Consider the following 11,054-nt stretch of genomic DNA (forward strand, 5'->3'; position numbering starts at 1 on the left):
AAAGTTAAACTTGTAGGTGTTTTTTTTTTCTCTCTCCCGCAGCAAATAGCAGCCAAATGTGCTGTCACCTTTTCAGGACTGGTTAGCGTCGCTGACAGTCAAGGCTATCGTTTCTAATACTTCTCAATGTTCTCTGCAGCCGCTCGGCAGCAGTTTGAATATATTAGTTAGAGTAACACTAATTTGTCCCATCAAGTCAGCAGAGCAGAGCTTTGGGCCGGATTCCAGACAGAGTATATCTCAGACAGCTCGCAGAGACCACAGAGGGAAGTAGTGACCAACACTAAGTGTGGTCGCCTCAACATGCAAAACACTATTCATTTGGTTTGCTATGAATCAGACTTATCTCACTCACACGTGTACGCCAACATCATCTCTGACTCGTTACTTTAAAGGTGAAATGTGTAAGTACGACAAATGATCCGAACCCCACATAACCTTTTTTTAAATGGTGCAATTACTTCTGTAATAGTTTTATCCTGTTCTGCTTCTGCATCTAAAGGATGCTTGAAAGCAGCGGGGATAAGGAGTTGGGCCCATCTTGGTGCTGCTGTTGATTGTGCGTTAGCATGTTCGATCTACATATCCGTAGATTAAGCTCTTGCACCCATTAATGCTAGCCATTTCACATTGCACCTTTTAAAATGGTGAAGAAATGTCCTTGTGTTTTGCCTATTTGCATGTATTTTCTTAAGTTGCGGTGCATTGAGCTCTGAGATCCTGTCACTGCTGACAACACCATTGCAGCCTTCAGCATTTCATGAAATCCGCTGTGTCGCCTAACTGAGTGACACAGAGTTGTTTCAGTATGTTTGAATAGAAAGTAACCTCAAATAAGTACTTAAGTTACGTTTTATAGTTTTATGTTTAGTAGCATGTTTATGCTAACATGTACTAGTACTAGTCGTTGATTTCATACATCATCCTGATCATGATTGTGATCCCGATGCCGTTATATAGCGATATTACTGTCCTTTGAAAACTTGTGGGCCCTATGAGATGACTGTGATTCGAGGCTCTTGATATGTAATATCGGCGAAGCGCTTTAGCGATGGAGAGAAACTGTTGCTAATAGTTTAGCCTGCTGCTTAGCTAGCTGCGCAAGTCTTCCTTTTTTGGATTGCTTTGCAGCGTAAGCAGTTGTTGCCAATGCTGGAACAGCATACTAGGGACATGCATCTGCGTTTGTAGAAGAGCCAATAAGAACGCCGTCTCTCTGAAATGACCTGTGATTGGCCTCCCATCACAGGCTAGTGTTCTAAAGCCTGAAAACAGAGCCAGGAGGAGGTACAGGAGTCTAGTTTCTGACTCAGACCACCTGAATTACAATATTCTGAAAGGTTATTATGGAATCTTTTCCCAATGACCCCAACAATATACTGCCTACCCCAGCTTTAAGAACATCATCAAAAGAAAAATGTCAAAGGGAATATACAGCGAGGGAGACATCAGTATACATGACCAAGGAGGTACAATAACCGGGTCACTGTGGTGATTGGGGAGAATTTGGCCTCTGAATTATTTACCCTAACCCTTTTTATAAGATAAAAACCAACATTTTCATTAACATTTCCTCTTGTGCCTCTTCTGGACTGACTTTATTAAGCCCCATTACCAGTAAAATAACACAATAATAGTGTAATGAACACTGCAAACTGTAGGGGGTGCTAACAGAGCCTCTTTAGTTTTTACTCTTGTTGTAAACTGAGTGATGTTCACACATAGCTTCCACCCTTGTGTGAAGACAGTAAACACCCCCAGGAAGCAGCAGAGGGGTCGTTTTCCAGAGCAGAGCCATCAGCTCAGACAGCCATCAGCTTTCATCCTGAACACACTGAGTCTTAGAGGAATCTGCTGTGCAGAGAAACCTCAGTCAGTCTCTGGAGCCGGGACGGTTTCATCGAGACAGAGAGAGGAGCCTAACCTCCCTTCCCTGGGAGAATCCACACCAGAGGAATGTGCTTGCTCTTCATCTCCAGTTCTCATAGTAAATCATATCACTGAAAAAAAAAAAGACCTGATGATTTTTGGGCTGCTTTCCCGTTGGCTGCCCACGCGAGGTTTTAACTCTCTCAGCATATCGTCGAGGGTTTGAGGGTGTTTTCTTCCCCCCCCCCCCACTCAGCTCTCCTCAGCTCAGAGGGCAGGGATTAGTTACACAGACTTTTAATCGGCCCAACCGCCGAACATGTAATATTTCATGCAGCGATGTGAGTTGGGTGCCTGGATCAGGTGCTGCTGACTGTAAGAGTTTAATCTGTGAGCCAAACAAAGGGTGACAAGTGACGACATTCATACAGTAGGTTCCACCTTCAGCTCAATATACCCTGAGGTTTCTAAAACTATGTTCACTAGGAAAGAAACTGTGGAATCATTTCTCATCCCAAAAATGAGCTCCCTGCTGAGCAGCGTGTGACGGAAAGCATTGCTCACAACAACAAAAAAGTAGGAATTTATTCCCATCTGGAGAGAGAGAGAGAAAGAGAGAAAGAGAGAAAGTGTGTGTGTGTGTGTGTGTGTGTGTGTGTGTGTGTGTGTGTGTGTGTGTGTGTGTGTGTGTGATTCACCATGACTATGATGGAGCAATGCAGGGTAAGTATGTTCTTGGCTATATGTGCAGAGCCATACCCTAAGGCCTACACAATGTGAAAGACGTGTGTGTGTGTGTGTGTGTGTGTGTGTGTGTGTGTGTGTGTGTGTGTGTGTGTGTGTGTGTGTGTGTGTGTGTGCATTCCTGTCAGTCTTCTAAATATATTACACACCACACAACACACAACACAACAATTCTTTAGTTGATAAACATACAACAACATTGTCCTTCCTTTCTGCCAGATTACTTTCATTAACTTCCTTCCTTCTTCTTTCCCCCTGAATTTTCTTCTTTCCATATTTCTGTCCATCTTTCTTTTCTTCTTCAAGTCACCCTAAAGCAAAACTGGAGATTTGGGGGAAATGTTTAGTGAATTGTGTAAGCTTACACAGAAACGCATACGGAGGCTCCTGGTTCCAGCAGGTTAAGGAATGGATTGTGGTTAGGCACCTAAAACACTTCTTAAAGTCCAATTAACACCTTAGAAAACGAGAGACAAAGTAGGCAAACTTGCGCTGAATCATTCCACACCTGCATCTTACCGGACCCAAGACACATTTGCAGGTACGTTTACATGTTTTTCAATGTGCAACAACTGAGCAGCTAATTAGCTATTTAGCCTGCAAACTGACATTAGCAGTGCACTTTTTTCCCCCGGTGAAAGTTTTTGATGGTCCGTTCAACAAGCTAAGGTGCGGGACAATACATGTTTTCATGTTTGTAAGTTAGATAAGGAGACTTTAGCAAGAAAGCTAATGTGTGTCTGGTGTTGTGTAGCAGGCTGCTCTCTGCCTGTGATACAACCCGGACATTACTGCTTTGTTCAGAATTTGATTTGTTGTATCGAAATATAGTCTAGATATACGTATATAGCAGAGCAGGATTCAGTTGAATTAATGCAGAACTGAGGGGGAATCATCATGAAACCTACACATCTACACTTATGGTTTTGGCACAGGACAAGTGATTTATAATTCTTGTGTTCTGGAGCAGAAGAAAAGGTTGATTGTTAATTGAAGGACTGTGATGAGACTTGGTCTCCTGTCAGATGTGTTACATGCCCATCCACCACCCCGATCACCTCGCTCACTTACGGCCTCGCTTCATGGCACATGATTTCCTGCATTAAATGGTAAAGTGTGTAATCGACATGACAACATCCTGCAGAGTCCTGACCTCAACCCCATCCAACACCTTTGGGATGAACTGGAACCTGATTCTCAATTCAGACGGACAGTCAACTTTGTTTTTGTTTTCTCAAGCATGACCGCGATGAGCCACAACCTACACCACATGGTTATTACAGTATCCATGATGACAACACTCTCCTTAACTTCACAAAGTACTTATTTGAACCCAAACCAAACCAGGATATTTGACAATCCAATAATGGCCACGATGTTGCAAACGCATGTTAAGCTACTACATGTGTGGAATATTTTGGTGTCTAAGTACTTCTTGTATAAGTTCTCCAAACACACAGCAATTTACAGCTGGAAACATACACCACAGATGATGACACGTGTGTGTGTGTGTGTGTGTGTGTGTGTGTGTGTGTGTGTGTGTGTGTGTGTGTGTGTGTGTGTGTGTGGTGTAAGTGAAAGTGTATTCATTAATTCAGTGTAATTTGGAACAACAAACACCTCATTTTGTTCCTCTGACTGAGGTTTTTAGAGCAGAGCCACTCAATTAGATTTACCCACAATCCACGCCGCTGCCACCGCCTGCCGCCCTCCTCAGTGTTGCCGTGTTAGCTTGTTGTCTGACAACATGTGGAGCCGCTCTCGGGGCCCTGCGCTCTCGGTGCCCTTGGAAGCCTCGTCCCTCATGCTGGTTTCAATTCCATAACCTTCCAGATCACGACGTAATGAGCCGAAATGGCTCGCACATGCACATTATGCCCCGACGAATCATTTTTCCACCAAGTCAATTTACTCCCATGATTAAATCTTTTTTTCCTACGTGAGTCAGAGCAGAGAGCCAGGCGAGGCAGGGTTTGGAGCGTGTTGTGTGTTTTCAGGGAGTCAAGTGTGTGTGGGGAGTCAAGTGTGTGTGTGTGTGTGTGTTGTGTGTGTGTGTGTGTGTGTGTGTGTGTGTGTGTGTGTGTGTGTGTGTGTGTGTGTGAGAGAGAGAGAGAGTGTGTTGAATGACAGAGCATCAGAGGTGTAATGTAACTCAGTACATTTTCTCAAGTTCTATAGCGTATTTTAGTTTTGCAGGTTCTTGTACTTTAAATGAAAATTTCCAGACATTTTACTTTTCTTAATAACATTTTACAAATATTGTCAAAAGAAATGTCTCCACTACATTTATCTGATGCCTGCTGGAGGTAAAACAAATTAAACATCACTCTTATTATCCTTCTTTCCTTCTTTTTCATCTTTTCTCCCTTTTGTCCTTTCTTTTCGTCGTTTCTTTTCTTCTTCCTCAAATGTATCCAGAGCACAGAAATCACCCACACTGCATACGTTTTTAACTCGACAGCTAACACTAACTAACCATACTTTTGCTTTTTGATATTTGGCAAAAAATAAAATGTGGCAAAAGAGAATTTGCGAACATGCAAGTGCACATTCCTGGTACAACACATGTCCAGTGTTTACCTTGTGATCGTCATGATCGATAAACTAATTGCACTATTAACAACTCTCCACTAGTATTATGAACTGCCTTCGGAGTGTTTTGGCGTCTTGATAAATCTTCAAACTCAAACTGGATTTCCTGGATCGAATTTCACTGTGTTGTTGGTGACTGGTACAACACGCCCCCCCACCTCTGCAGCCCCTTGCTTGTTTCTTCTCTAAACGCCCAGTAACTCATGTTTACTTTTATTAATCAGTTCATTTAGCAGAATGTTTATGTAAATGAGTATTATTTGACATTGTGGTATGTGTGCATGGGTCTATATCTGCCTGTGTGTGTGTACTTTGGCCTGTGTGTGAGTGTGATGTGATGTATTCATGAGGAGGGCAGAGAAACAGGCCCCGCTGCTGGAGCCATTAGCTGCTCCAGTAAATCTGCTGGGACCTGAGAGAGTCGACCCTTCAGCGGCAGGTATTTCCTGTCTCTTGATCTTGGGAGGCAGAGCTCATTTCTGCTGGTGGGGGTTCAGGCCTTCATAATAAGTTGCGGTTTGATGCCAACAGTTTATTATTTAATTTCATTCTGTGGAGCCTGGTGTGTGTGTGTGTGCGTGTGTGTGAGTGTACATGTGTGCCATTTATACAGTGAGAGCATGCAGCCCACTTGCCAACTGTTGTAATTGGACAATTCTGTAAAACTCCACATTGGTGATGTTTTTGAATGTTTACTGCCAATTTCTTTTTTAAATCAAGTATTCCCACAATATTCCTGCAAGGTGTGGTTATCATAAAGCAGAACACTTTATTAAAGCTCGACTAATCAAATCTTTTATATTAGCAATGAACAAAACAACTATGTGTAATGTGAACTTGTTTTCATCAACAACCTCTGATAAATCCTCGGTACACCCCCGCTCAGCGGTGAACAGCACACTGACACAGTTAGGGACTAGCTGGTGAACAGTGGAGCATTTAGCAGCTACACTAACCCTGTCTCCTAAACATTAATGGTAACGTTGTAAATTTAACCAAAACGAAAATGGAACGGAACTACTTTGTTATATTTCGGCAACAAAACCATTTGGGTTAGGGTTAGATCATGGTTTGGCTTAAAATAAGTGCCTTTGTCATGTAACCTAAGTTACGAAGTCAACAGTGACTTTTGGTTTCACACGGGACACAAACAGCGTCCACCCCAACCTCTTCATTCTGCAGACTTTTGCAGACTATGATAAGAAATGTATTTGTAATACATCAAAAACAAAACAGGCTGCCTGAACAGATAGATATTTCCCTCAGTAGTCGGTTGATACCAAAATTAAAGCTTGGGCTTTCACAATATCACATTTTCACTACATGATAACAGGCCAAAATAATTCACAGTTAAACTGATATTATCGTGATATCTATAGAGCATTTTAAATAGCATTATTATTATTATTATTATTATTATTATTATTATTATTATTATTATTATTATTATTATTATTATTATTATTACTATCAGTCAAATTCATCTTGAACTTCTTTTTTGTGCGTTTTGTCTTTTTCTTTGGTAAAATAATTTTATAAGCTTTATAAGGTGATAATATGTCAGAGGCTTGAGTTTGTCAGCTTCTTGAGGAGTAACTCTTCCCTCTAATGGCCACGAAATGCAATAGTAAGGTAAGGGAAAATACTGTCAACAGTATCTGTGGTAGACAGTAGTTCCAGTTCCCCTTGTGCAGCGGCGAGGACACATTGTAGCAAACAGATGAGGGTATTTGCAGACTTGGTCTATTAGCTTGCATTTAAAACTTTATGGCCTTGTTGTCACTGCTGTCATTAAGCCCTGACCCTGTCGCATCACCATACTGCCCCCATCGTGGTATCTTGCGAACGCGTAGCATGACATGCACAAGCAATGCAAATATATCTCCGTCTTTATGATTTAGGTTTGGTCAGGTGTAGAAACACTACTTTGGTCATTTTAGGTAACCTTCGTCTTCATAGTTTTAAAGAACTACTTGATTAATTTTAGGTAAGTTTTAGGACTAAAAAATGAGATTATTATCAAAGCAATGTCAGTAGTAACGTCACGCTACTTCTTTCTTTCCTTGTGTAGAACAAAGATCAGAATTCACGAGAGGTCGCCTATCAGATAACCATTAATATAGGGTGTTTTAGGCATTTTAACAAACAACTGATGCTGTTCGTTGTTCTGGTAAAGACAGGAAGAGACAGTGAATGCCTCTTTTGTCTGATGACTCCTTATTCTCTTCCCACACAGGAACAAGCAGCAGCATCTTTAAGCTTCTTGCATGTATTTTTGTTCCTGTTCTGGTTTTAAGCCACTCGACGTTCCTCAACCTCAAGCAGGGTGTTTGCATTTGGAGGAAAACAGGATGTGAACCTTTAAGACCGCACTAAAGGAGTTTATGATGGAGGGAGACATTGTTCAGTGGTGTTCCTGGGCTTGTATACAAGGGGAACATTGAAACACTCCGGTGGTTAAGATGTGAGGGGGAAATTTATTGGACTCACATGGGCGACATTTTTAGTCAAACCTAATAGTAATTTGCCCTCATATGGGCCAACTGTTCCAGGGAAGGAGTTAGAAGTAATTTGGGTAGAACTGCATGATAAGTAACGCCAATTGTTAAAGTTAATGATCAAGCGTGCATCAAAGTGTTTCACAGTTGACATCAAATATTTAGATTGATGTGGATAGGAAATACTTTTCTTCAGCATTTTATCACGGTTTACTTCTTGAAACAGAGGTTTGTTTGTTTGTTTGTTTGTTTGTTTGCTTAGTTACACATATGAGAGAATTAAAGGAAGAATCCAGTGCTGTTATAAGGGAATATGTGAGAGAATCATAAAACCCCACTGGGGTTAGAAAGGAAGTGAAAGTTCATTCATGCAGCACCTCTGAAGAGCAGCAGCAATATGTCATGTGTGTAAAATGCATAGACTGTATATAAAAAGTGGACGTACTGTAGTGTGACGTCACCCAATAGTTTGTTAGTTTTAAAGACTCGGGTTTGGCATTTTAGCCATCGCCATTTTGTTTTTGGCTTTTGACATCTTGGTTTTTTTTGGAAGTGGAAGTGACACGAGAGTCTGGAGAAACTAAACTAGCCAACCAAAATGTTACATTAATTTTGGTTAACTGAAAACACACTGTAAAAAGATTTCTCATAGACTTCTATACAATCTGACTTCTTTTTGCAAACAGTGGAGTCATCCCTTGCTGGATGTTAGAAAGAATGAACGTTTAAGGCACTTCAGCATTGGCAAGACATAAAAAGAAATGTACAGAAATAATACAAAACATGGAAGAACTACACCTAGCAAAGTTTAAAGTCTACTTAAAATCATCACAAGACTCAGCAAGAGGATTGATTTACTGTCATGATTGGCTGGCACCCCGGCTATGCAGCTGCAATTTTATTTAGCCACTTGGGGGCAACGCAACAAGCTGTCAACACAACATGGACATAAAGTAGACATGGTGAACGTGTTTGGTGGCAGGAGGTTGTGTCCAGCCTATAAATGTAAGACCAATCTTAACTGTCTTTAAGCTATGTTTTGTTTTTTATCAACACTTGTTTGAAATATGTGACTCTTTAGCTGCTGGAAGTTCCACTGTGTTCACCAGCTAGTCTCAAACTGAGTCTGTCTGCTGTTGGCTGCTGAGCAGGTAGTGTACAGTAACAGTCAACCTGTCAGCTGTGAAATGCTAAATGGTAAGATTGTGATAATTACACCAATAGATCGATCATTTCTTGAAATTATGTCATTATGCAGCTAACCGTGAATACGCTGCACTTCTGAACAGAATAACCTGTGGATGTTGACTGAATACAAATATATTATTCTTTAAGCTAATTTAATAAAGATTTAATGAAATATGTGAATTGGTCAAAAGTGCAGGAGATATTAATTCTTAAGCATATAGCAGGTTAGTGAAAGCTTCAACAGTGGGCCTGTATCTGAGCAGGGAGAGACTCTGTCACACTCATGTCTCAGTCATCACAGTATTTATGGTGTGAGGAAATTTGCTGCCATGTGTTCAGGAGCCAAGACTCAAACCTGAACCTGATGTGAGCCGAGAAATCCCGATCTGAGACGGCAGCTCACAGCTTCGATGTGCAGAAACTGTGTGAAATCCAGTGCAAACCCATCCTCTCTCTGAAGCTTTGCATCGGAGAGCCAAGAGGGAACGGAGGAGGAGGAGGAGGAGGAGAGGAGGGGGCTGGTGAGCAAGCCTCCTAATTTGAAGCAAGTTGAGTGATTTTATGAACTAAGCTGTGAAATATGACTTTAATAATGGTTGCAAATGGCAGCGCCGGCGTCTGGGAGCATGGGAGGGAGAGGAATATGTCGGAATAAAAGTGGGGAAAATAAAGAAGTTGAAATTCCAATGCTGGGATCAACACCAGCCCACGCCACCTCCCTCTGCCTCCGCCGCCACCCTGGCAAAGCTCGTGAGCTAATGAAATGTGAAAATACTTGTGGGTGCGACGACTATGGGTTCAGCGAAATCCAGCTCCATAAACTGATGATTAAACCGATGTCCCTGCGGCAGGGGCTTAATTCTGTATAGACGTTACACTTTGCTTTGGTGGTTTGCAGGGTGAAGTTTGGGTTCTGACGAAGAGGAGCAGACTGAGACAACCGACGTCTGACGAGAGGTTTAACGGGTACCGCGGTACGGTTTAATGGGGCACCGCGGCACCACCCTGGCTTCACCCCTACCCTGTGGTTGGACTTTTAAACCATGATGCTGGTGTTTGGAGTCTCTTTTTATAGCTTTTTTGGGTCTAAATTTAGATTGTGAAACAAACTTAAATGAATGATTTTGTAAAGTTGTACTAACAAGCATTTAATCAATTCAGCCATTGTTCTTGTTTTGAGGTTTAATGCTTGAGTAATGTGGGGCATTTATCAACATTATAGCAGAGACACCTCCCTGACAACATAAGAAGCACATGTTGGGAAAGTCCCTGTTTTGGTGCGATCCTCCTCTTCCTGTGGACAGGATCCCTGTCTGTGTGTGTACACAAACGCATGATGCCTGCCACATTTGGTTCTTGGTAGAAAACATGCACGCTGCACACATTTACATTTATGAGAAATGAGAATTTAACGACCGCACCACCACGGACTGCTGCTCCGAATCCACCGAGCGATCCTTGGAAAGAGTTAAGGGATGTTGTTCATTGTCACATGACATTAGGAGCACCGACAAAAGCTCTCCACCTCCTCCTCTGAACCGCCTTCCTTCCTCCATCCTCCCAAACCCCCAGCCCCGTACACACATCTTGCCTGCAGATGTGGCGAAACCGCAAACACTTCAAAGTGCCTCTCCTCAGACCAACAGCGTACCCTGACGCCAACTGTAAATGTCCTGGACACAGTGCACGGAAAATATTAAACCCCCCTAACTCGCAATGAACAGCCGGGCTGAACCAGGCAGGCAGTAGAGGGGGGGGAGCAGACATCTAAAAAGGCCTCCTAAAAACACTTAATGACTCATCATTCTGCTGCGCAACAACAAGGGAGAGTCATCTCTGCTGTCTGTCTGCAGGCCAGAAACACAGGAACGCTGCGGCTTCTGCTGCCGCTGACAGACACATCTGGGGCCCACTCATCGCTGTGTCAGATGCTTACCTGGCATCCCACGGAGGTGTGTCATCAACACATCTCCTCTGTTAGTCACAAAAGCAAATACTGCAAAAAATTATTAAAAAGAACCGTGAGAGGAGGAAAGAAAAAGGCCTTTGTAATGAATGTTCTTCTGATTGTGTTTGGAGAAAAGGGTCTCAAGGCCTCGCCTCAGTCAGCTTGGTTAAGATAATGATGTAATTGGCAGGGGCCCCTAAAGAGCTCCATCAAGT

This window comes from Cottoperca gobio, chromosome 4 (genome assembly GCF_900634415.1).
Source record: "Cottoperca gobio chromosome 4, fCotGob3.1, whole genome shotgun sequence".
NCBI lineage: Eukaryota > Metazoa > Chordata > Actinopteri > Perciformes > Bovichtidae > Cottoperca > Cottoperca gobio.